The following is a 25,405-nucleotide window of genomic DNA, read 5'->3' on the forward strand; positions in this document are numbered from 1 at the left end:
ATATAACTCCAGCATACTGATGCTATAAGATGAATGGATAGGATAACGTGATAAGCCACTGGTTGAAATAAGTATGGTGTCACAGTACCACTGTGGTTAGTACAATCAGGCCCGCCAAGAGCCGTGGCAGGCCCCGGTAATAGGGGGTGTGGCCTAACCGGGAAGGCGTGGCCTCGCCCCCTAGCCGAGAAAAAAAAAAAGATTTGAGCCCCCTTAGCCCGGCGCAAAGCCAGGGGGGGTGCGATCAGTGTGATAGCTCCCCCGCACAGGCATAGGAGACTGCTGTGGCTGCTGCTCAGCAGCCACGAGCAGTCTCCAACTGCAGCTCAGCACATGCTGTGTGCTGGGCTGCTGTGAGGGGGGGAGCGGCGCCGTCCCGGCCCCTGCCGGGCCCCTCAGGAAGCCCGGGCCCGGGTAATCTGTACCCACTCCCCCCCCTCTCGGCGCCCGTGAGTACAGTAACTCGTTAGTCTCTCCTACACAGAGGTATAGTCACTAGTAGGACCGTTGAGTCTGTCCATAGAAAAAAAATCAATTTAAAAATATCATATAGACTGCTGTGTAGATGAAGCGTATGGTAGCTCTGCTAGAAGGATATGCCAATATAAAATAGATGGCTAATAATTAACTGATACAGTGTCCGCATGTAATGCACATACCCGCAACACTTCCGCAGATGGACAGGTCTGCCACTGCCACACTTGGTATATCCTCCGGCAGCACAGTGGGATCGCTGTTCCTACCAGTTGAAAAGTGACCTTGCGGTCAGTTGTATAGCCCGTCCTCTGTTGTAGATGTGCTCGTGCCACACTGATGTAAGCCGTGTTCTCGCAGCTGAAATCTGGTGAGTTGTGGAGGGGAAATCCTGCACCACACAGCGAGTGAGTCACCTTACAGTGATGGATTGACCGGCTATTCACAGCTGAAAAGGCTTGTATGTGCGGCTCCATGGAGGCAGCAAGTAATAGCTCCAGAAATGTGGGGGTACACAGATAAAACAATTGCTTCATCTGTGTACCAACTCACCAGATTTCTCACCACAACTCACCAGATTTCAGCTGCGAGAACACGGCTTCCATCATGTATGTTTGAGCAGCGCTTTATACCTATCTTTTCCAATTTTTACTGTTGGAAATATTGGCATTATTCCCAGGTGATAAGCAGCAGCCTACATTGCATATATATATTTTTACCTGATTAGTGACTGTTTGGCGCCTGATATATTGTATTTACCTCAAAAAAGTACTTTCATTTTGGGAGCAAAAATTTAAAAAGTGGGGGGACAAGCATAAAAACTAGCGAAATAGACTTTTTGGGGGTCTACAAGGATGGGTCAGGTGTTTTTAGGGTTGCAGGTACATGCAACAAGTGCGTTTTTCCCGATTTTTAAAACTTCACTTTATAAACTTTAAACCATGCTAGCACCCATTTTCAGGTACCCCAAATTTGACAGGACTACTTATTTTCACCCAAAAATACTGCTTTATGCTATTCTTCACCACTTGTGCAAAGACGCTAATAAGAAGCTATTAACACAACTTATGTACCCCAAATAGCTTTATTAGGGCTATTCAGACACATCTACATTGATCACCAATGTTAGTGCATCTTTTGGGTGGGTTCAGGTTGATTTTCCCATTTCTGACAGCACTTGCCACCTATTCCTACTTCGCGGCTTGCCGTTTTCACGTGGTTTGGAATTGAATAGGGCGAAAAGCAGGGGCGCACACGATAAGCTTCCGTGTCCAAAACACGTGATGTAGGCGGAAAGTCGGGCAGGCGAAACTTTATCGCGGACGTGAAACTAAGGGAAAATCTTTATTTTAAGGATACAATGTTGGGACAACCTGCAAAACCCCTTGGCCATGCTGACCCCCAAACACCCCTAATGACTAATTAGGCAATTGGAAGTTTTCAATTAGCTTAATTAGTCCACTAATTACATGTAATTTTTTGGGGTTAAAAAATGCCCTCAAATTATCCCAAAATGAACTTGTTGGTTTAATCACCCCAAATGTAATGACAGTATTTTCTTTAATTGAAAAATAATAAATTTTTATATATTTTTTTTAAAGTTCCCTCAAAGCACCCAAAAATCTCCTTATATCCTACTTTTTTATATATACACCCACCCTACACCTACAGTACAGTAATAACAAAAAAATAATTCCATGCAAACTCAGAATTCTTGTTTTAGGAGAGAGAGCACGTAGTATCATCCCACCAGGACTAACATCATGTCAATTAAAATATCTTGCATTTTTGCGTCATAAAGTGGACAAAACACAACTTACTCATCCATTTGGGGTACACACCATGGTTCTGACACAAACTTGCTCTGCTGCTTCCACAGGAAGTCAGATGTAAGCTTGTGAGACATATTACGGCAGCAGAGAGCCAATCACTCACTGGCAGCTAAACAGAATTCTGATTTCTGACATTTGTTTAATTATTATTTTATTTTTATTAATTAAACAACTTGTCTCCAGTACAGGAGACATTTTCCTTGAGCCCACATCTTTATCGTCAACCAGCTTTGGTCTTCAAGAAAATGGAGACGACGCCAGACCCACTGTCAGACATTTGGGAACATGTTTTAACCAGGCCAATCAGAGAGTGGGGTCGGGCCATCGCCATGGTACCTTGAAGCCTGGGATGTGAGAGGGACTGGGAGGCTCCTGCACCTACAGAGCATAGCTGGGGAGCTGCTCCTTCATATCAGGGGTACTTTATTTTATACACTAGTTTTTTTTTTAGTAGGGTTAGGCAATGTGTGGCACTCCAGCTGCTGTGGAACTACACCTCCCAGCATGCCCTGCCACAGTAGGCGATTTTGCACGTGCGGCTATGCCGTAGCGATGGTCACCGACAGGATTTAATATTTAATTGATGCGTAATAGCGAATTTGGTTGTTACATTTTAAAAAATTGGTTTATAACATGGGTGCAAGTAAGCCGTAAGTGTCTGTGACGTGTGCCTGGCGTAAATTAGGCGCATAGGCTCCTGTCCCCGACCCGCACTTAAAATAGTCATCGGCGTCGCTTTGTGTGTGTGTTGCAATTTGTAATTTTTTTTTAGTGGACCTAATTTGCGTTTGCGATCGAATTAGAGTCTAAGGTTGTTTTGTGAAGCAGAACTGCTAAAACAATGATCCTGGACATGTTCAGCCGCTTACATATTTCTCCATTCCAGGACCAGCCCTAGTGTAAGCTCCGGAGATCAGTCGTTCATGGAACTAGCAGAATGAGTAGGAGAACTTGTGGCACCACTGTCTTTATGCTGCAGCGCATGTAACGCACGGGAGCTGCTCCAATGACATTATCCGAGATGAAACTATGCTGAATGTGACAATGGCTACAGAAGTCTCGTTCCAGGACTTTCATCCACCAATGGATAATCACATGACGGGGTACAAGCAGAGAGATCTGTCCCAGACTCATTTCTTCAAGGTGTCCTGCAGGACGTTTGGACCTCCAAAGTCAAGGACACGACGCATCATTGCTCCCCCCATGGAAAAACTGCAATCTGGGTCAGTAGAGGTTACGGAACCATCACTTGTGGCTTCTAGCAGCATCATTAAGTCGCAATCTGAAAGGATGGCTGAGATCAGAGAGACTAGTAACACCGGTCAGGGCATTTCAGACTGGATACTGGAAGGACAGAAGTTCAGGACCCAGTTGGACAGTATGGGGGACATAGACAAATGGCTGCGTGGAAAACCGGACCTGACAGACCTAGAAACCCGGGTACAGGATAGGATGGATGAGAGAAGTCTCAAAAGCCGAATGTCCCTAGAAACCACTGAAGAAACGGTGGGTTCAAAGTAGGGGTGTGCACCGGCCACTTTTCGTGTTTTGTGTTTTGGATCTGGATTGATTTTGCCAAAACCACCCTTCTGTGTTTTGGGTTCTGGGTTTTGTGTTTTGGATCTGTATTTTTTTTTAAAAAAGCATAAAAACAGCTAAAATCACAGAATTTGTGGGTTTTTCTGCTCCTATGCTATTATTAACCTCAATAACCTTAATTTCCACTCATTTCCATTCTATTCTGAACACCTCACACCTCACAATAGTGTTTTTATATCCAAAAGGTTGCACCGAGGTAGCTGGATGACTATGCAAGAGATACGAGTAGGCAGCACAAACACGTGGCCCATCTAGGAGTGACACTGCAGTGGCAGACAGGATGGCAGTTTGAAAAACTAGGCCCCAAACAGTACATAATTCAAAGAAAAAAAAGAGGTGCAAGATGGAATTGTCCTTGGGCCCTCCCACCCACCCTTATGTTGTATAAACAGGACATGCACACTTTAACAAACCAAACATTTCAGCGCCATGGTCTGACACACGACTGTGGCTGAAATGATTGGTTCATTTGGGCCCCCACAAAACAAGCTGGCAATTAATCTGTCCCTGCACAAACTGGCTCTACGGAGGCAAGATGTCGTCCTCATCCTCCTCATCCACCGATTCCTCACCCTCTTCAGTGTTGTGTACATCCTCATCCTCACAGAGTATTAATTCGTCCCCGCTGGAATCCACAACCACAGGTCCCTCTGTACGTTCTGGAGGCTGGTCTCCCCTGAAGAGTTGATAATTCATTTTATGAACATCATCTTCTCCACATTTTGTGGAAGCAACCTCCTACGCCTTTCCCTGACAAGGTTCCCGGCTGCACTAAACACTCTTTCGGAGTACACACTGGAGGGGGGGCAACTCAGGTAAAATAGAGCCAGTTTCTACAGGGACCTCCAAATTGCTTCTTTTTCCTGCCAGTACAGGTACGGACTGTCTGACATGCCTACTTGGATGCTGTCGCCGATGTAATCCTTTAACAGACAGATGCACGCTTGTCGCTGCTGCTTTAAGGATGCACACACATTTCACAAAGACAGAAAAAAGAAGAAGAATTTTTTTATTGTTTGTGGAGCGCACTTTGAGGGTTACACCACCCTTTAACAGACAGACGCACGCTTGTCGCTGCTGCTTTGATGATGCAGGTGGAATCTAGATGGGATATGGAACCGGGGACACACTACCTCCATCAATTGTCTAAATCCCACTGCACTAATGGCAGATACCGGACGCATGTCTAACACCAACATAGCAGTCAAGGCCTCAGTTATACGTTTTGCTTCAGGATGACTGCTGTCATACTTCATCCTCATCGCTAGGGACTGTTGGAGGGTCAATTGTTTAGTAAAAGTAGTGGTGTTCCTACTTCCTCTCTGGGATGATGAACAACTCCCAGCAGCAGCAACAGCACTAGGAGGAAGAGGTTCTTGATCTTTCCCTATTTTATTTTTATCGGAGAAAGTTTGGTCCTCCATTTATGTTATATTGATATATACGTGCGGCTAAGGCGCACACAAACACAGAAAATATTTTTTTATTTTTGCTGGAGAGTAGTGCACTTTGTGGGTTACACCACCCTTTAAGAAATGAGCCAGCCAGCTCTTTACTTATGGGACACAGGCGCACGCTTGGCGCTGCTCCTTTGTTGATGCACGTGCAGCCACAGTGCACACAATTCACAAACACAGAAAATATTTTTTTATTTGGTTTGGAGTGTACTTTGGGGGTTACAGCACCCTTTAACGGTCAAGCCAGCCGGCCCTTTACTTATGACACAGGCGCACGCTTGGCACTACTTTGTTGATGCACGTGCGGCTACTGTGCACACAGTTCACAAAAACAGAAAATATTTTTTTATTTGGTTTGGAGTGTACTTTGGGGGTTACAGCACCCTTTAACGGTCAAGCCAGCCGACCCTTTACTTATGACACAGGCGCACGCTTGGCACTACTTTGTTGATGCACGTGCGGCTACTGCGCACACAATTCACAAACACAGAAAATATTTTTTTATTTGGTTTGGAGTGTACTTTGGGGGTTACAGCACCCTTTAACGGTCAAGCCAGCCGGCCCTTTACTTATGACACAGGTGCACGCTTGGCACTACTTTGTTGATACACGTGCGGCTACTGCGCACACAATTCACAAACACAGAAAATATTTTTTTATTTGGTTTGGAGTGTACTTTGGGGGTTACAGCACCCTTTAACGGTCAAGCCAGCCGGCCCTTTACTTATGACACAGGCGCACGCTTGGCACTACTTTGTTGATGCACATGCGGCTACTGCGCACACAATTCACAAACACAGAAAATATTTTTTTATTTGGTTTGCAGTGTACTTTTGGGGTTACAGCACCCTTTAACGGTCAAGCCAGCCGGCCCTTTACCTATGACACAGGCGCATGCTTGGCACTACTTTGTTGATGCACGTGCGGCTACTGCGCACACAATTCACAAACACAGAAAATAATTTTTTATTTGGTTTGGACTGGAGTGTACTTTGGGGGATACAGCACCCTTTAACGGTCAAGCCAGCCGGCCCTTTACTTATGACACAGGCGCACGCTTGGCACTACTTTGTTGATGCACGTGCGGCTACTGCTCACACAATTCACAAACACAGAAAATATTTTTTTATTTGGTTTGGACTGGAGTGTACTTTGGGGGTTACAGCACCCTTTAACGGTCAAGCCAGCCGGCCCTTTACTTATGACACAGGCGCACGCTTGGCACTACTTTGTTGATGCACGTGCAGCTACTGCGCACACAATTCACAAACACAGAAAATATTTTTTTATTTGGTTTGGACTGGAGTGTACTTTGGGGGTTACAGCACCCTTTAACGGTCAAGCCAGCCGGCCCTTTACTTATGACACAGGCGCACGCTTGGCACTACTTTGTTGATGCACGTGCGGCTACTGCTCACACAATTCACAAACACAGAAAATATTTTTTTATTTGGTTTGGACTGGAGTGTACTTTGGGGGTTACAGCACCCTTTAACGGTCAAGCCAGCCGGCCCTTTACTTATGACACAGGCGCACGCTTGGCACTACTTTGTTGATGCACGTGCAGCTACTGCGCACATAATTCACAAACACAGAAAACATTTTTTTATTTGGTTTGGACTGGAGTGTACTTTGGGGGTTACAGCACCCTTTAACGGTCAAGCCAGCCGGCCCTTTACTTATGACACAGGTGCACGCTTGGCACTACTTTGTTGATGCACGTGCGGCTACTGCGCACACAATTCACAAACACAGAAAAAAAAAAGTGCTAAAAAAAATTTTTTTTTAGCACTTGGGGGGAGCACCCCTGACGGACAGAGCACCCCCTGGACAACACTACAGCACCCCTTTAGGACTGGGACACTGCACAGGACTTTGGAGTGGACACAGCCCCTATGGACAACTGACTGCACAACACAGTCCAGCCAGACCCTATGGACTTTGAAGTAGTGGACACAGCCCCTATTAACAACAGCAGCACAGCACAACACAGCCAGCCCCTATGGACTTTGAAGTAGTGGACACAGCCCCTATGGACAACAGCAGCACAGCGCAGCACAGCACAGCACAACACTACTCTGCACTACACTACACTACACTACACAGCCCAGCCAGCCCTAACTCCCACCCTCCCTCTTCACTGTCCACAGCCGAGTGAGAAAATGGCGCCGACGCGGGTACCTTATATAGGATCCAAAACCTGCGAGACCCGGAAGGCGGGATGATGACGTTTTGCCTCGATTTCAGATCCGAGTCAGGCGGGAAGAGTCGAGCCTGACTCGGATCGGCCTCGGATCGGGGGGGCTCGGGGGGGTTCGGATTTCAGAAATCCGAACCCGCTCACCCCTAGTTCAAAGTCAAACTTATCCTTCAGCACCGGTGCAGCTTAAGGTGGGACATAACCAGAAATGTGAAACACTTATCCCTAAATTCTCAGCAACTGCCCATTCAAACCTTTATAGTACACGTGTATTTTATACTGACATATGAATCTTCTCCACCATTCAGTGGGACTTGTCATGTTGGTTTTGCTAAGCGTGTTTTACATACTGAGAGCTAAGACCATTATTGTTACAGAAGGACAATATTCTTATTTATTATTAGGAGGTGTAAACAGGTAGAGGATGGTAAAACATATGTTAATTAATTTATTGACCTAAATCAGTCATTAAAAATGTGAGGCATACTTTCAATATGGTAAAGGGCAGTAAGCAACTTCTGAATAGTTTTCTGAACAACAGTGGCAATACACTACTATTCAACCCAGTGCTCGAAGTGGGAATTTAGAAGTGGGGGTATGAAAATTTGAATCCTCCCGAGCGGTGGCAAAAACCCTGGTCTACTCTGCACTATTCAGACGGCCCGGCTGCAGCGATGTCCAGCATCGTGTCCCGGCGGAACTGCAGTGCACTGCTCTGCTCCCAGACTGATGGCTCACATTATACACCTCACATGAGTCATGACCACAGACAGTAAGTACCCTGTGATGATTGGCAGCCAGGGGGACATTACAGCAGGTACCAGGCAGCACTTTCTGGCAGATGTGCAATAACCAATAATGTGCTATGCAGGGGCAGATTGGGAATTTAAAGCAGCCCTGGGAAAAATAAAAAAAGTGGCCCTATGTGCACGCGCCTAAGGCGCGCGCCCGATAAGTGGGTGTGGTCTTTTTGCAAGGGACGGGACCTCATGTCACATGTCATGTCCGCAAGCCACTGCCCCCCATTTTCGTCATGCTGATAGCCATGTCCCCAGTTTCCCTCTCTAATGAATATACACAGCCAGCATGTGAAACAGTATTTTCTTACCTATATGATTTCTCTGCAACGGGGAACCTCTGAAGAACCTCTGATCTTTCCTGGACAGGCAGTATCTTCAGTCGGTGTTCATTAATCATGAAGGAGATCACATGGTCTGGAAGCCGACTGTTTGCACATGAATAAAGCCAATGTCATCAACATGAAACAGAGGTTAAATCAAATAATACATACAGTAGTAACAGGAGTTTTGGTGCAGGGCAAAATGGGAGTTTTCCTGATCAAACTATTTTATGTTAATAACATATATTTGCTACCTTTTATATCAGTTATATATATATTTTTTAATTTGTGTTTTTTACTGACGATTACTGTCGCCCATTTTTCTCTAATCCTACTAGGGGTCCTACCTGTGTGTCTCCAGCACCAGACCCCCTGTGTGTCTCTCCAGTGCCATCTTCCTTGTGTTCCCCAATGCCATCTCCTCTGTGACCCCATCTACTTCTCCTCTGTGCCCACCCCCCAGGGTATCAGTGGAGGGGGCTACCCTAATGATGATGTGGGTGTTAAGTGGTGGCTGCATTGTTCACAGTTAGGGATGTAGTGACGTGGAAAGGTGGACACTGAACTGAATGAGGTGGGAAAGCCAGGCGGGGGGGGGGGTGATATATGAGAGGAACACTGGGCTGAATGGGAGGAAAGTGCAATGGGGCAGAGGGCTGGATGGGAAGGAGGGCAATGAGATAGGGTTGAGAGGGGGAACGGTAAGCTGTAGAAGGGGGGATCCTCAGCTGAACTGCAAGGCACTGTGCCTAGAGTGGCTGGGTGGTCCTATGTGGGGGGCAGTGGGCTGGTTAGGAAGAGAAGGGGGAGACACTGAGCTGGCTGTTTGAGAGACACTGAGATGGAGGGGTCAGTAAGATGGTGGGGGACACAGGGCTGGAGAAGGGGGATACACTGGGATGGGGGCACTGCGCTGGGGGAGAGGGGATCACTGGGCTTGGGGGGATGGAAGCACTTACCTTGACTTGTTCCTGTTCGATTTGACAGCATGCCTGGCCCAGCAGACCCACCGCAGCCTTCTGAGCAGCTCCTCAGCCTCCATCGCTGCTCTGAGCTAGCCGTGGCCACTGCTGCTGTTGCTGTGTTCCGTGATCCGGGACTGGAGACTGCAGGTGCGCAGCGTGTCTTTGGCACCTTCAGCGCCACCCACAAGTACCTCAGAGGACCCGGAGCGGCCAGCCGAGCCGGGCCGCTGACATGTGCTGTCCGGCCACCTGTCATACAGGTGACGCGCTAATGGGGGTAGTGCCATGCAACACCCAGCCCCACAGTCCCCTCTGCCTAGCGGGAAGCGTCCCAGTAAAATATACGGCCAGTCCGTATGCAGTCCTATGCAGGGGAGGCACCAACCACCAGCTAATCCCAGCTTGTGTACCTGCTGCTAATCAAAAGAAGGGGCGGCTTTTTAAATCCAGCTCCCACGCGAGCCAATGAGAAGCTGCTACTTGGTCCTCAAGCCAGCCAGCGCTGGATTTAGAAAGCTGTGCCTTCTTTTCTTCAGCAGCTGGTACGTATGCCGGGATTGGCTGGCGGGCGGTGCTAACTTTAAATTAGCAGCCGGACCCGACGCTTCTGGATGCGTCCCAATACCACTGGCGCTGATCGAGATGTGTCCTCAGCGGGACACATCTTCACACAATGCTGCAGCTGTTCCAGCGCTGGGATCACATATTTGATCCCAGCGCTGGTACATTGTCTACTATGGAAAAAAATTAAGTGGGTGCAGGAAGTGGCGGTATATCATACTGCCGTATACTGCCTCACTTCGAGCACTGATTCAACCACACACGCGTTAATGCTATATCCATTTCTGTGCAGTAGAGTTCCACCTACACTTCTTCATCTTCTCCTGGAATCATTGCAGTTAAATTGGGGTCTAAGGGCCTAATTCAGACCCGCTCGCTAAGAAGCATTCTCTCGTTGCTGGCGATGGTTTGCAATGTGCGCATGCATATGCATCGCAGTGTACATGCGCAAACTAGTCCGATCGATCGGGAAGCGTACACTCGCCGAGCATAAACAGCCCAGCAGAATGAGTGACAGGAGCAGCTGTTTGTGGGTGGTGACAGGGGCTGGCCACTATAAATGGGGGAGTGGAGGTGCGAATGCAGTCGTACCCGAGCGTCTTAACGCAGTATCAGAGGCATGCATAATTAACAGGCAGTGTCATTGTATACGTCACCTGGTTGTTTATTACAATGAAGTGCTCACAGTGCTTGCGGTAGGGTATAGTCAACCTCAAGCGCTGCGTTCGCTTCCAATGGTACCCGATGTACCGATGGTTGCATACACTTCCTGGAGATGACATGCGCTAGTGGGTGTCTTAAGACAGGCTGGTGGGCATCTGCATACACAAAGTGATCGCACTCCAAGACATAGTGGGCATGCTTATGCCTTGCCGTGCGATCGTCTGCCTTGCTGGTTGTGTTCCGAATTTGCATAGGCTGTGTGCGTGTGAAGGTATCTAGCGTGCAGGTCTGAATCGAGCCCTAAGTGCTAAGCCTTGGAGATAGAGAATATGGATGGAGATAAAGTACCGACCTATCAGCTCCTATACTACAAAATATTAGCACCATTTTGGGTCATATATTGAACGCTAACTCACCTGGTGGCACCCCAGGATCCTCCAGTATGACAATACAAGGATCAGCATTCCCTCCAGAAATTATTTTTCGCACCCCCCTCATACTCACACACACACCTAGTAGAGGCAGCATTTCAGTTTACTGATTAACTCTCTGCTCAAATAATTAAGGGTTTTCAGGGAACTTGCGTTGGCTGGACTAAGAATGCATCTGCTCTGGTTTGAAACATCTTTTCACTATTCCCAGTTACTTGTGATATATGATATACCTCAACTAGATGATTCCTGTTACCAGATAACTATAGTATTGTGCTTCCAGGCATATAAAACTGAGGCAGGCGGTCGCAGCATGATGAGGAGCTCGCAGTCCCGTGTGATCACACCCACCATCCAGCAGCCTAACCCAGAAGCCCTGGCTATCCTGGAAGGTTACCTGAATCAGCATTGGCTGCGCCTGGTGGACCTCTATAACCAGACAGACAAGAGCAAGAGGAAGCAAATCTCCAGCCATGACCTGAAGACTGTGAGAATAGAAGTGAAGATTTAAGAATGGTGGTTGGGTTGTTTGGTCAAAGGATAACTCTCTCTTAAGTTCTTATTTTTTCTTATTTATTACTTGTAGATAAATACATACTATACTTAAAAAATCTTTCTAATATAGCTATCTTATAGAAAAAGTGTATCCAGTGGTGCTGGCCCTCAAGTAAAAGGCTCCTCAGTTCCTGCATTCAACCTTGGATAGTTGAGATGTTTATTGAACTGACCACTGGGCTGTAACGCATGCCCTGCTCTTTCCTAGGTTAATATTCCCATCAGTGACTTGCAGTTTGATGACCTGGTGATCTCACTCAGCAATAAGCAGCCAAATCAACTACAAGGAGCTGTCAGTTGGACTTTATTCTTGGAGGAAGAAGAACATGGAAGACCGTAAGAATGGGGTAACTGTCAGCCCAGGTAGACTAACACGGTCATCTCCTACACACCCTCACCTCGGGGATCCTTCCTTTGCAGAATAGTTGCCCATGGTCTTATTACTGACCAAATATTGGTTTTCTATCTAATGAATGAGAGACAAAGCTGAGAGCATGATAAGTGTGGTAGCATTCATTTATACATCACAGCTGTTAGTTTTTAGGTGGTGTTAATGGGAAATTTTCCATGAAATGAGTGGATAGTGTCGAAGCTGGATAATTGGCTGAGACAAGATCAGTTTAAAATTGGATCGCAGCGACGCCATCTTGCGACTGGCCGTAAGACGCCATCTTGGAAATGAGATCGCAAGACGCCATTTTGCGAATGGCCGCCTAAGCGCCATTTTAGTACATGTGGCGATATTACTCTTAGCATCATGCGATTCCATCTTTCACCATTTCTCATACACACATTAATACGCACAATTGCGCTGTTAACTAGTTGCATATTAGCGAATGCATAAGACCCTGTATGAAAACGCTGAATATTAGCTCCATGCACACGCATCTGCCCCAAGTTAACTAGTGTCTTTACATCAAACCCCATATACTCACACATTACATATTCACATACAAGGTTCCATAAACTATAAGGTATAAGATTCGAGTATGCACATTTATTATAATTGCTAGGAAATAAAGGTTATTTTGTAACTAAGGTTTTATACGTGATAAGTAAGCCATGTTTTGTATTGTACTGATGCGTACTCTCAACAGTATTCCGGTAATATCGATGGAGAGATCGCAACATGCATTCTCAACTTATGGACCGCAGAGACTTCAAGCAACAAAATGTACATTATATGAACAACTGTTAGGATTTGCATGAGGCGGGAAACCAGAGACCACCAGTTGTTAGAGGCTGGGCTGTGTCTATTTGAACCAACCTGTTAAATGCCTTGTAACATATGCCCTCTCCTTTAGGACCAATGGTAGTAGCAACAAACTTCTCTATGGTGTTGTTTATTTCTAGTGGGTATAAATATGTGTGCTCTGACCCTGGGTTCCTAGTCTTCGTGCTGAATGCTGATTGACGAGGGGTTTCTTGCTGATGCCTAGATCTGGACCAGAGAGCGCTGCGTATGTATAATTGTACTTGGGTCTGTATAATCTCTTTGCGCTAAGATTATATGAGGATCATAGCGTGTAACTACTGTAATTTTACTTGAATAATACTTTGTGCTTTGGAACCACAGGTTCTAGGTCTGGAGTCTTTATTTACTGTATGACTGCGTACGCAAATTAGCGTCATCCTTAGAGGTTTATAGGCAGGATATTAGAAGGTATAGGCAGGGGTATATAGAGGTTCAAAGGCAGTATCGTTAGTTGGGGGCTTGTAGTGAAGTCACTTACCCGCTCACACGGCACTTACGGTTATCGATTTCCATCAAAGGGTGGAGTGGCCACATGCAGGGTTTACCTGCAACCGCTCGGTGCTGAGAGATCACTACCCGTTTTCGTGTGAGCCAGGGACGCTGACTAGAATCCAGGGACAAGAGAGGAAAAAGTTTGTTTTCCTTTGTTGATAGAACCTAACATTTAAAGAGGTGCCGCAGTATTGAACACGCGGCTGAGTCGCAGTTTTGCGCACAGTAAAGATGCACTTTTGTGTACGCAGCTAAAGGTTGTCATACGGTTGTGTGGTAGTCGCATTATTGTGTATGCGACTGGTCGCACAATAGCGTATACGTACTTCCGGTCGTGCTGCCACGTGTTTAAACAAAGCCTTTGAGGTTTACATTCTTTTCAATTGTTGTCAATATCTGGGTTAATGTGTATTTTTCTGCGCAGGAAAAAAGTGTGTAACAGTGAGTATTTGAGTGAGTGAGTAACTTGTTCCCTAAAGTTAGAGGTACCGTATGACCTTTAAGGGCTAAGTGCTAGCCGCTCGGTAAGCAGCTTACCGTTCTATACACAGTAGCAGGTGTACATGTTGTCTTTGTTGTAGAGAGGTGCGTGGAAGTAGCCAACTTAAACTTCCATAGGTGTGGAAGTTGCCTTCTTAAATCTTATCCGGGTGTGTGCAGTAGCCTTCTTCAAATCTTCACAGGTGTGTGGGCGCTGCCGTTAAATCGTCCACAGGTAAGTGAAAGTATCTTGACTGTCTTTCACCAGTTTAAATCTTTATTGAAAAACATTGGAGTTGTCTCAGAATGGGAGCCATGCAAACAATAGAGATGTTAGACAATGATGTGCTGCTAATGGAAGCGCCGTTTGGATCAGCCCATCATATTATGCATACTAAGTACGGTACTTATGCAATAAGGTATTGTGATGTATGGTTTAAAATGACGATGAAGTGTGTTAGACCATTTCCCAGAATTGGTAGTTTTGATAAAGATGTATTAGATAATGCCCCAGGATCACATCAGTCTGATGCACTCCCGAGAGAAAAAGGTCAAATATTATGAATGTTTAAAGTTGTGGCAGCATGAAGGGGATGCGTGGCTTAAAAATGCGCAAGCGATGCAAATTAGTGTTGCGAGCGCATTGCCAGAGAATACATCCACGACGCTGAATTGCAATGCGGGCGAGCCGCAAAATGGTGCGCACGTGCAGCAAGGTAGCATTGTGGAAGGTATTGCCAGCAGTTCACGCGCACCACCCCCACCTTATGTGGATGGAAGTGCAAGTACAGTTATCAAAAATACCCATAAAAATGTAACAACAATTTGTACCCTCTCTTAAGCAACTATAAAGAAAATGTTCATGATGTGGATGATGAGCCTATTGTAATGTCTGCCATTTCCCATGCTGTACAAATGATAGATGCTACACCACGACAATCACGAGTGGTGCCGCCATCTCCATTGGTAACAGCAAGGGAAGTGCTAACACCCTCTGCACCCGTAGAGGAAGTTGTTAATACCATACGTAGCAGCAACAGATTAAACCCCCAGCCAAGTAACAAGGTCAAAGGTAGCAGCGCTACTGGTCTGCATCCCATTCGGACAATAACTGTTCCGAATGGAAATGCAGATGCGAATGGTGTAGTGCCCACGAGGGAAGTGGTAATGCATTGTCCTTGGACAAGAGCAGAACTAAATTCCACCATAAATGATTTCCCCAATCCCAAAAAGGAACTAGCCAAATGTCAGAGATTTTTGAGGAATTTGGGTAGTTCTCATGAGCCAACTAATAAAGATTGGCATGTGGTGTTAAGGGCCTGTCTACCACGCAATACCAACGTGACAAAATTTATCACGGATTATGTATTGGATGGTGACGTTCCCTTAACGGACCAAGTAAACCAAGGTAACATTTCCCGCATTGTAACTCAATTGGGTATATATTTTCCGGTAGTAGTTAACTGGAACAAAATTTTCACCATAAAGCAAAAGGAGAGTGAATCTGCAGAAGAGTATTGCGACTGGGCTCTGCAGGCTATCACCCAGTACACTGGGATAGAAGATATTAAAGATAGCACTCACCACAGGGGAATGATAGTCACGGTACTCATGGACGGTCTTAAGGAAAACTTAAAGACTCGGGTTCAGACCTCACAACCTGGCTGGAGGGGAGTCACAATAGATACACTCATAGAATCTGTCATAGAACATGATAAGAACATCTCAAAGAAGAGAGAGACCAAGAGCAAAAAACTAATGGCTGTCAATATTCAAGCTCTGGAAGGAATGACGGTAACATCATAGCCAACAGACACACTTGCATCTACACACACCTACACCTAAACAGTTATATGCCCTCACTAATCCCACGCAACAGCAAACACAGCTCTATTCTACTAACCCTACACAACCACAGGTCCCACACTACTCACAAACTTCATATCCCCCACAATACCCTTATCCTCCATATCCCTACCCATATCCACCACCTCTTCCCCCTGCTCAAACCTCACAGCAACCTGTGTCTTCATCCGATCCACGAATATGTTTTAATTGTAACCAGCCAGGACATTTAAGTAGAACCTGCAGAGTGAAAAGGGTAGGACCCCCAAACCAGAGAGTACCTGGATATCCCCATAAGGGATACGTACAGAGACCAGCAAATATCCAGCAAGCACCAGCTCCAATTGTGGCCGTTAATGCTTTATTGGAGAATGGAAGCCAACGCTAGGGGTCAGGTCATACCTGTAGTCTACAGATAGTCAGGTTAACGGGAAGTACTAGGGAAGAACCGGCCATGATGGTTGATGTAGCTGGTACTGAATATCCTTTTCTTGTAGACACAGGGGCGACCAGGTCAGTGATAAAATCTCCCGTTAATTTACAGGTGACCAACGAGACAGTACCAACAATGGGTGTAACAGGTAAAGTGCAACATTATCCTTTAACAAAGTCCACAGAGGTTACTTTTGGACCGTTGCATACCAGGCATTCTTTCCTTCTGGCTGCTGCGGCTCCTACTAACCTGCTGGGTAGAGACTTGTTATGCAAGATGGGATGAGTTATATATTGCACCCCTGATGGTGTATTTTTAGATATCCCTGAGAGAGTTGCGCACGAGGTGCGGGATATGTTGGACACTCCCCAAAGGATAATGTATCACTCTACCAGTTTAAATGAAAATCCATCCCAGGTAGATCAAATGTTGTCCCAAATTCCAGATTCCCTTTGGACTAAGGATGGACAGGACACTGGATTAATGGCAAACGTAAGCCCCGTAATGGTAAATGTGAAAAGTGGTAGGCAAGCTCCAAAAATTCCCCAGTACCCACTAAAACAGGAGGTAGAATTAGGGGTTTTTCCAATAATTGAACGATTATTGCAGCAGGGAATTTTAGTTCGTACAGCTAGTGTAGCCAACAGTCCCATCTTTCCAGTGAGGAAGAGTGGTGGGAGGGGTTATAGGCTGGTACAGGACCTTAGAGGTGTTAATAAGGTAGTAGAAAGCCAATTCCCCGTAGTGCCAAATCCAGCTGTCATTCTTATGCAGATCCCTCCAAACGCAACCCATTTCACTGTCATTGACCTCTGTTCTGCTTTCTTCTCTGTGCCTCTCCACCCTGACTGTCAGTATCTATTCGCATTTACATACAGAGGTGTGCAATATACATGGACATGGTTGCCCCAAGGTTTCATAGACAGCCCCAGTATCTTTTCCCAGGCATTGCACGACTGTTTACAGTCTTTTCAATGTGCAAATGGATCTGTTCTAATTCAATATGTGGATGATTTATTGCTGTGTTCTGATTCGTTTATGTCATGTTTGAATGATACTAAACTTTTGATGCTTCATCTCTCGCATACAGGACACAAGGTGGCTAAGGACAAACTACAGCCGTGCCAATCCAGAGTAAAATATTTGGGACACTGCCTAACCCAGGGGTTAAGACATCTGACAAATGATAGAATCCAGGCCATACAGAACATGACAGTGCCACAGAATCAACAGCAAATTCGTACCTTCTTGGGAATGTGTGGATACTGTAGAATGTGGATCCCAGGTTTTTCTATTTTGGCCTTGCCTTTACTGGACCTCAACGCCCGATCATGTCAAACACACAGAGGATTCAGAGCAGGCTTTCCTTAATCGTAAGGATAGTCTGACCAAAGCACCTGTATTGGGAATACCTGATTATGAAAAACCTTTTGATTTGTATTGTACGGAAGCCGATGGTTGTGCTGCAGGTGTCCTTACACAAAAACATGGTGATGCCAGTAGGCCCGTAGCATACTACAGTGCCCAATTGGACACTGTTTCGAGATCACTCCCCACCTGTTTGAGAAGTGTAGCAGCTACCGCTCTATTGGTGAGTAAAAGTGAGGACGTAGTATTGGGTCATGATATGATTGTCTATACTCCCCACGCTGTATCTGCTCTGCTGAACTCTGCTCAAACCAGACACGTCTCTTCGGCTAGGTTTACCAAATGGGAACTAGCTCTAATCGCACCTGCGAACATCACTGTTAAACGTTGCAGCACGCTGAATCCAGCAACGTATTTACCATATGTACAACATGATGTACAAAGGGTGCAAGGAGACGAGTTGCTGGCCGAGGGTGAGTTCAGCGGACATAATGATACACACGATTGTATGGAATATCTGAATCAGACCTTTACTGCTAGACCTGACATACACGACACACCTTTAGAGAATGTAGATGTGAATTTTTACACGGATGGGAGTTGTCATAGACAAACAGACAAAGGTGAATTTTGTACAGGTTATGCTGTTGTAAATGACACAGACATCATTAAAGCCAAACCTCTTGGTCCTCCTCACTCAGCCCAGGTGGCAGAGTTAGTAGCACTAACTAGAGCGTGTGAACTGGCAGCAGGCAAATCTGCTAACATTTACACTGACTCGAGGTAAGCGTTCGGGGTGGTGCACGATTTCGGGGCTCTATGGCGTCTGAGAAACTTTATGACAGCAGCAGGCACACCAGTTGCACATTCCCGACATATAGAACATCTTTTAGAAGCAATCCAACTGCCCAAAGCGGTGGCAGTAATCAAGTGTAAAGCCCATACATGTGAGGATGACCCAGTGTCACTGGGCAACAACAGAGCCGATGAAGTTGCAAAATGGGCAGCAGGGTTAAAAAAGTTTTCTCCCACTGAAAAAATTATGTCTTTCCAAACAATTGACATGCTGAAATTAATTGAGATGCAAAATTTGTGTTCAATCCAGGAAAAGTCCATTTGGAAGTCCAAGGGATGTGAGCAAGAGTCCTCCGGGCTCTGGAGGGATGGACAAGGTAAGCCAGTAGCCCCCAAGGCATATTACCCCAGCCTGGCTGAGGCAGCAAACAGTCTGACTCATCTGGGAAAACAAGGTATGTGCAAGTTGGTGAGAGCATACTGGTGCGCACCAGGTTTTTCTTCACAAGCAGAAAAGATAGCAATGTCCTGTCTGACCTGCTTGAGGAAGAACTTAGGGAAAGCGATCCCTACCCAACCGTCCCACATTCCACCGACTGATGGACCTTTCCAGGTGATACAAATTGATTTCATCCAATTACCACCCTGCAGGAATCTTAAGTATGTATTAGTGTGCACTGATGTATTTTCTAATTGGGTTGAGGCCTACCCAGCGGCCACTAATACTGCTGCGTTTACCGTCAAGAAAATAGTTCAGGAATTTGTATGCAGATATGGTATCCCTAAAATCATCGAGAGTGACAGGGGTACTCATTTCACAGGTGATGTTTTTCAAAATATGTGTAAGCTGATGGGAATTAATAGCTGACTTCACACCCCCTACCGACCGCAAGCCAGTGCCAAGGTAGAGAGGATGAACGGGACTATCATAAATAAGTTAAGTAAAATCATGGCAGAGACTGGACTAGGTTGGCCAGAAGCATTACCGTTGGTCCTGCATAGTATAAGGACCACTCCCAGGCCCCCTCTAAATCTGTCTCCCTTTGAAATACTGTTCGGTAGACAACCTCATTTGAGGAAGACTTGAAAGGTAACAACGAGGTAACTGTAAAGTATCTTATATCAATGAGTAAGCAGTTAAAACAACAGCAGCAGAAACTGAAATTGTTGTCCAATGATATGCCTGAAACTAACTGTGATGATGTTGAACCAGGAGAATATGTTATGATGTTATGATCAGAAATTTCTTGCGTTCAGGTTGTTTGACTGATCGGTGGGAAGGTCCGTACCAGGTGCTGCTGACAAGTACTACATCATTGAAGGTGGCTGAGAGAGATACCTGGGTCCATTCCACTCACTGCAAAAAGGTCAATTAAGCGGTGGAGAAACAAGTCGGAGATAAGGCTGATAGCGTGGACCTGTCGCTCGCGAACTTGTTCCGGGAGGATTGAAAAGGTTGTAGTGAGATACCTGAACTAAAAGAAATCTGCAGGTCTTGTTGTGGCAATGGACTGGCCTACTGTGTTCATTTTCATGTTCTCTTTTAGAGTGTTCATCATCCTGGTTGGTTCGGGAATGTCCGGTTTCTGTGAAGGGGGACCGATTGTGGAGAGGGGAGTTGATGGCAGTGCTGATGGAGTGGAGTCAGAAGGAGTGCAATGTCAATCAGGGGAGTGTCTGACCAATCTTAGTACTGTTATTGTTAAGAGAGCTGTTATTCTGGATACTCAGGGACGGTGTGGAGGTTTGTCGTCTGAAGATTCCTGTATTTGTGAGCTTTGTGTGAGTTGATGAGAATTGTATCCAGCGGTGCCAGCCTAAATATAACCCGTACTGGGGTGGGTATCCTTTAGAGGATTATCATAGCAAGGTAGGCAAAGTGTTAAATCAAACTGATTGCTGGGTGTGTTCACATGTGACACAGGGATAGGGTTGGTGCCATTTCCGCTGAATATCACGGAAATTTTAGAATTACAGAAAGGGAAAACCTTGGATGGAAAATTCATAAACCTTTTGTCTTAGCGCTGCAGCCGATGAGATAATGAATGTAGGCTGAGTTATATATATAGCAGCGCTGTGAGACTTAAATTGTGACTAGCATGTGTATGAAACAAGTGTGTGTATAGGAAACTCTGATACATAGATGTGTGTTTACATTGCTAACGATCCTGACTGGATTTAACAAATCACCAGTGTAGTGCTGTATAACGGAGGGACTCCTCCAGACACGCACCACGACATTGTATAGATAGGGATACTCTCTATTTGCATAATATTTTCCCAGCAATATCCACATATGTATTAAGAATATGGGTTCTGCATTTCACTCCATTATACCATAGATCACGGTGGGAAGTATTTGATTATACATAGGTGACAGTTGAAGTCATAACAATCTGATATTAAGGAGGATCAATGCTACAAAAAGTTACCACTATGAGAATAGTAGCAATAAAGTAAAATCACACGGTGACTGTGCAGCGACACCTTAGGTCCTAAGAATAGATCAATCTCTTACTTGTGTGTGTTTAAGGGGGTACCCGCTGTAAGTCAAAATACACTATTTGGAGTGAGCTGTCCAATGATCTTAATATGAAGGATTAGGTGGAATATAATTAAAAATATGAGAACATAAGTCATGTGACTGACTCCATATTCTCCCTTTCCTTTGTGAAGGTATTGGAGCGACTTTTCTATACATTAGAATATACGGTATGATAAGGTATAGAGAACTTATTGTTTGCCCTTAAGAAAATTCAGAGAACATATATAATTCTCTCATAAACACTTGAACGGTTACACTACTGCTATACAAATTGATAAATACATAGAGGTAACTTACCTGTGACTGGACATTATCTATAGGATATTTAGTTGAACAGAAGCACACGCAATTTTTAATAGTTGGGATACTATATATATATATATATATATATATATATATATATATATAATATATATATTTTTTTTTTATATAATTTCGCTTTTTAACTCTTGGATATTATATGTACAAATAAAAGTTATGTTTTACGTATCATTCTTTATATAGTGCATCACAGTGGACATTTCTTCTTCTCGTCTTGCTATTAGTTTCCAATATATTCTGTCCGTGATAGCACCCCTACTTTTCTCCTTATAAGAGAGAGTGACTTTTGTGGGGTTCAATAACTACAATAAACGAATAGGGTATTTATATTGTCTGGTGCAACTAGAACTTTTCTTGTAATGGAACCATACTAATCAGACCTCACTGGAGATGAGCGGGGAACCATACTAATCACACCTCACTGGAGGTGAGCATAGAATCATACTAATCAGACCTCACTGGAAGTGAGTGTGGAACCATACTAATCAGACCTCACTGGAGGTGAGCATAGAATCATACTAATCAGACCTCACTGGAGGTGAGCGTGGATCCATACTAATCAGACCTCACTGGAGGTGAGGGTGGAACCATACTAATCAGATCTCACTGGTGGTGAGCGTGGAACTATACTAATCAGACTTCACTGGTAGTGACCGTGGAACCATACTAATCAGACCTCACTGGAGGTGAGCGTGGAACCATACTAATCAGACCTCACTTTAGGTAACCATGGAACCAAACTAATCAGACCTCACTGGAGGTGAGCGGGGAACCACACTAATCAGACCTCACTGGTGGTGAGCGTGGAACCATACAATCAGACCTTATTGGTGGTGAGCGTGGAACCATACTAATCAGACCTCACTGGAGGTGAGCATGGAACCATACTAATCAGACCTCACTGGAGGTGAGTGTGGAACCATACTAATCAGACCTCACTGGAGGTGAGCGTGGAACCATACTAATCACACCTCACTGGAGGTGAGCATGGAATCATACTAATCAGACCTCACTGGAGGTGAGCATGGAACCATACGATTGTGTCTGCATGGTAAAATATAGGTAATACTGTAACACAGCCTGTAAATCTCTCCATATTGTCTGTGCCTCTATAAACAGCATTATTATATCCCGGGGACAAACTAATCACCTGCGGACCAGGGCAGCAGCTGCCGCTTCACCAGCCCGGAACAGTAACCATGTCCAAGGATAAATTCAAGAGAAAGAGCGGAACGTCAGGGAGTGATGCCCAGGAGAGCGGGACAGTGCCACTTCGACAGCCAGGAACAGCAATGAGGCCCAAGGATATGTCCATGACGAAGAGCAGCATATCAGCGAATGATCCCCAGGGGACGGGAAGGTGCACATGGAGAGATCTCCTGGGAACAGGTGAGTTGCCGTATTGTGTCAGGTCATGTGATTCTCAGGATGCTGGCACTATGCTCTTTGGCAAAGGGGACACATACACATAATGTATAAATGGTGCAAACAATCTATACCTCTTCCTACTATGGTATCTTTTAAATAGACATTTGTGGGTGCCATAGTAAGATTTTGTAAGGGCCCCAAGGGTGAAATGCCCCCACAAATATACGTCGCGCTAAGATTTGACATGACCAGATGACCCCCATGCATCTGTGGGCCACAGAGCACCTACACCCCCTGCTATTATATAGAGACAAATACCCTCGGTGAAATATTTTCAGAAACTTTTTGTATATGTATGTGCCTTAAACATAGCACAGGAGTATGGCAATGTTTCAAATAAAGTTTCAACAACAGTATGACATTTGGGGAACATGTCCAGCTAACGCAAGAGTCCCACCCTGACTTTCCAGAAATCAAAATCCCACCTAAGAAGTCTACAGTTAGTGGAGATAGCCCTGTTGTCCCATAAAGGATGTACCAATATTTGATCCAAGTCATTAGTGTGGAAGGGGAACCTTAGCTGGGGCACGGGTTGAAGCCGTGTTGAAAATCATGGGTTGGAGCCATGTTGGAGCCCGGGCTCATGTCTGATAGGGGTATAACAAACTTTTTATCTCTTCTTCCCCTGGAATAGACAGAAGCTCTTTCACTTCCAAGTCCCGCCAAGTCACCATCGATGTTCTTCTGCAGCTTGTAGATGATATCATCACGGACCTCTTCCGATCCGCCAATGAACTTAGTAGGGTAACCCAGGAACACCCTTTCTGACCGCAGCGTACCTGGCTTAGACCTGGGAAAAGCCCCTGGTCATGACCACGGCCGCGGACCTGGGTCACATAACCCGGGTTGAACTATTCACAATGACACATGACCTGTTTTTTTTTCCCGGGTCCTTGCCTCGGTGTGAGCGGGATATTAGTTGTAGCATTACGTTTAAGAAAGTTATACCACTCTCAGACATACTTTGCTTAAGCTTAAACTGGGCTATACGTTGCTGTTAGTTCTGACAAATAAAACATGGGAATTCCCGGTTGAGTAAACCCATAGCCCCAGAGGTAAGTAAAATTGGCGAGACCTGGAGTGGCTGTAATAACTTAGAGGACACAATCATCTTTATCAAATTGACTCAACCCAAATAAGATTGGGGGAGTTTGTTTGTAATTTCTTGAATGGAAGTTTTGTTTCAGGGTTTTATGTTACTTATATCCTTCTTATTCAATACTTCCTCCATTTTGTTTTGTATTGCTTAGTGATGGCCCGTATCCTCCGGAAACCTTCGTCAAATGGGTCAGGACTAAAGTGAGGGGCAAGATAAGAGTGAGGAAAGAAACTCTGAGATGTTGGACAACGTATGAGCAGTTTCAGGAAATGATTGGGTGAGTTGAGGAGGACAAAGGGGTTCGGAGTCCTGGTACAAAGACAGATCCGTACATGTCATTCAGCATGGCCACTAGCCAGAATACACCTGATCTCCATATAGCGACACTTTTACCAAGGCAAAGGTAGCGCACGATCCCCAAGCACATCCAAAAAGCGAACTAAACACCCCTCGGGGTCACTTCAGTTGCTGCTGGTAACAGTGGTACAATGGTGGTGTTATACCTCCCAACTCCTCGCAAGTCAGAACAAAACCTGCCGACTCGCAGAATGGAGGGCACACCTGCCTACTTTCAGCTCCCTCCTTCCGGGAGGGAGCTGTCTGGCTTCCACGGTGGGGAGGGGTACCACATCTGAAAGGGGGTGTGACGCAGAGATGATACTCCATTGGGGCGGAGCATGGAGGTGTGACCGCAATCGCGTCAATGTGGCCCCCTCTTCACAATGCTGAAATTAACAACATTGTGAAGCAGAGGGCGGGCCCACGATTACGCGATTCAGCGCAAATTGCGTCATCATGGCTCCCCGGAGGCTTGCCTGCCTTTCCGACGGGCGGGGGCAACCCCCGATTTTCACGAGGATTCTGGCCGAATCAGGAGGGTAGACAACTCTGACATAGGGACTTTCCCCGCAAATCGTGACAGTTCGTGTTAACTTTTCATATAGACCCCACGCATGGGGGCAATGGTGCAGTTCACCCTCCACTATAACATATTAAAAAATATATTTATTTTTTTCGGATTGTTCAGTTTTGATTGGATTACAATAAGAAACTGAATACAAATTTGAAAATAATTGATCGACTATAAATCGCATCAAGTGAGCCTATTGGTTACATCACCGGCAGCTTCTAGTTATGGTCTACTAAATACAATCCTTCCCTATTACCATGTGCTATGTATGTGTAGAAAACAGAGCCCCGCCCATCTCTCACATGACCTCGTTACACATTCCATGACGGTATCTTTACTAAAAACCATTCTCAAAACAGCTCAGTATGTAAAATATATATAATACTATTATCCCCCTTTATTCTTTATTATTCTTAGAAACCTGAAGAGGTGGTTCCCTCACAGTTTTCTTACATCGGATGACTATGCGTTTTGGCCAGGACACCTTAGGGAGAAACTTCGCACCTATCTGCCGAAAGCTGCTGAGAGAGGCGCGAACCCGTCACTGACTAGGAACCAAATCAGTCACAGGGGCTAA

General features: G+C 45.4%; 1 pseudogene; it reads left to right on the forward strand.

Moving 5' to 3' along the window:
- The first annotated feature begins 3,335 nt into the window (after positions 1-3,335).
- LOC148523783 (uncharacterized) lies at positions 3,336-25,405 on the forward strand (annotated as a pseudogene).

This window comes from Taudactylus pleione, unplaced genomic scaffold, assembly GCF_031769625.1.
Source record: "Taudactylus pleione unplaced genomic scaffold, aTauple2 ptg000128l, whole genome shotgun sequence".
Classification (NCBI taxonomy): domain Eukaryota; kingdom Metazoa; phylum Chordata; class Amphibia; order Anura; family Myobatrachidae; genus Taudactylus; species Taudactylus pleione.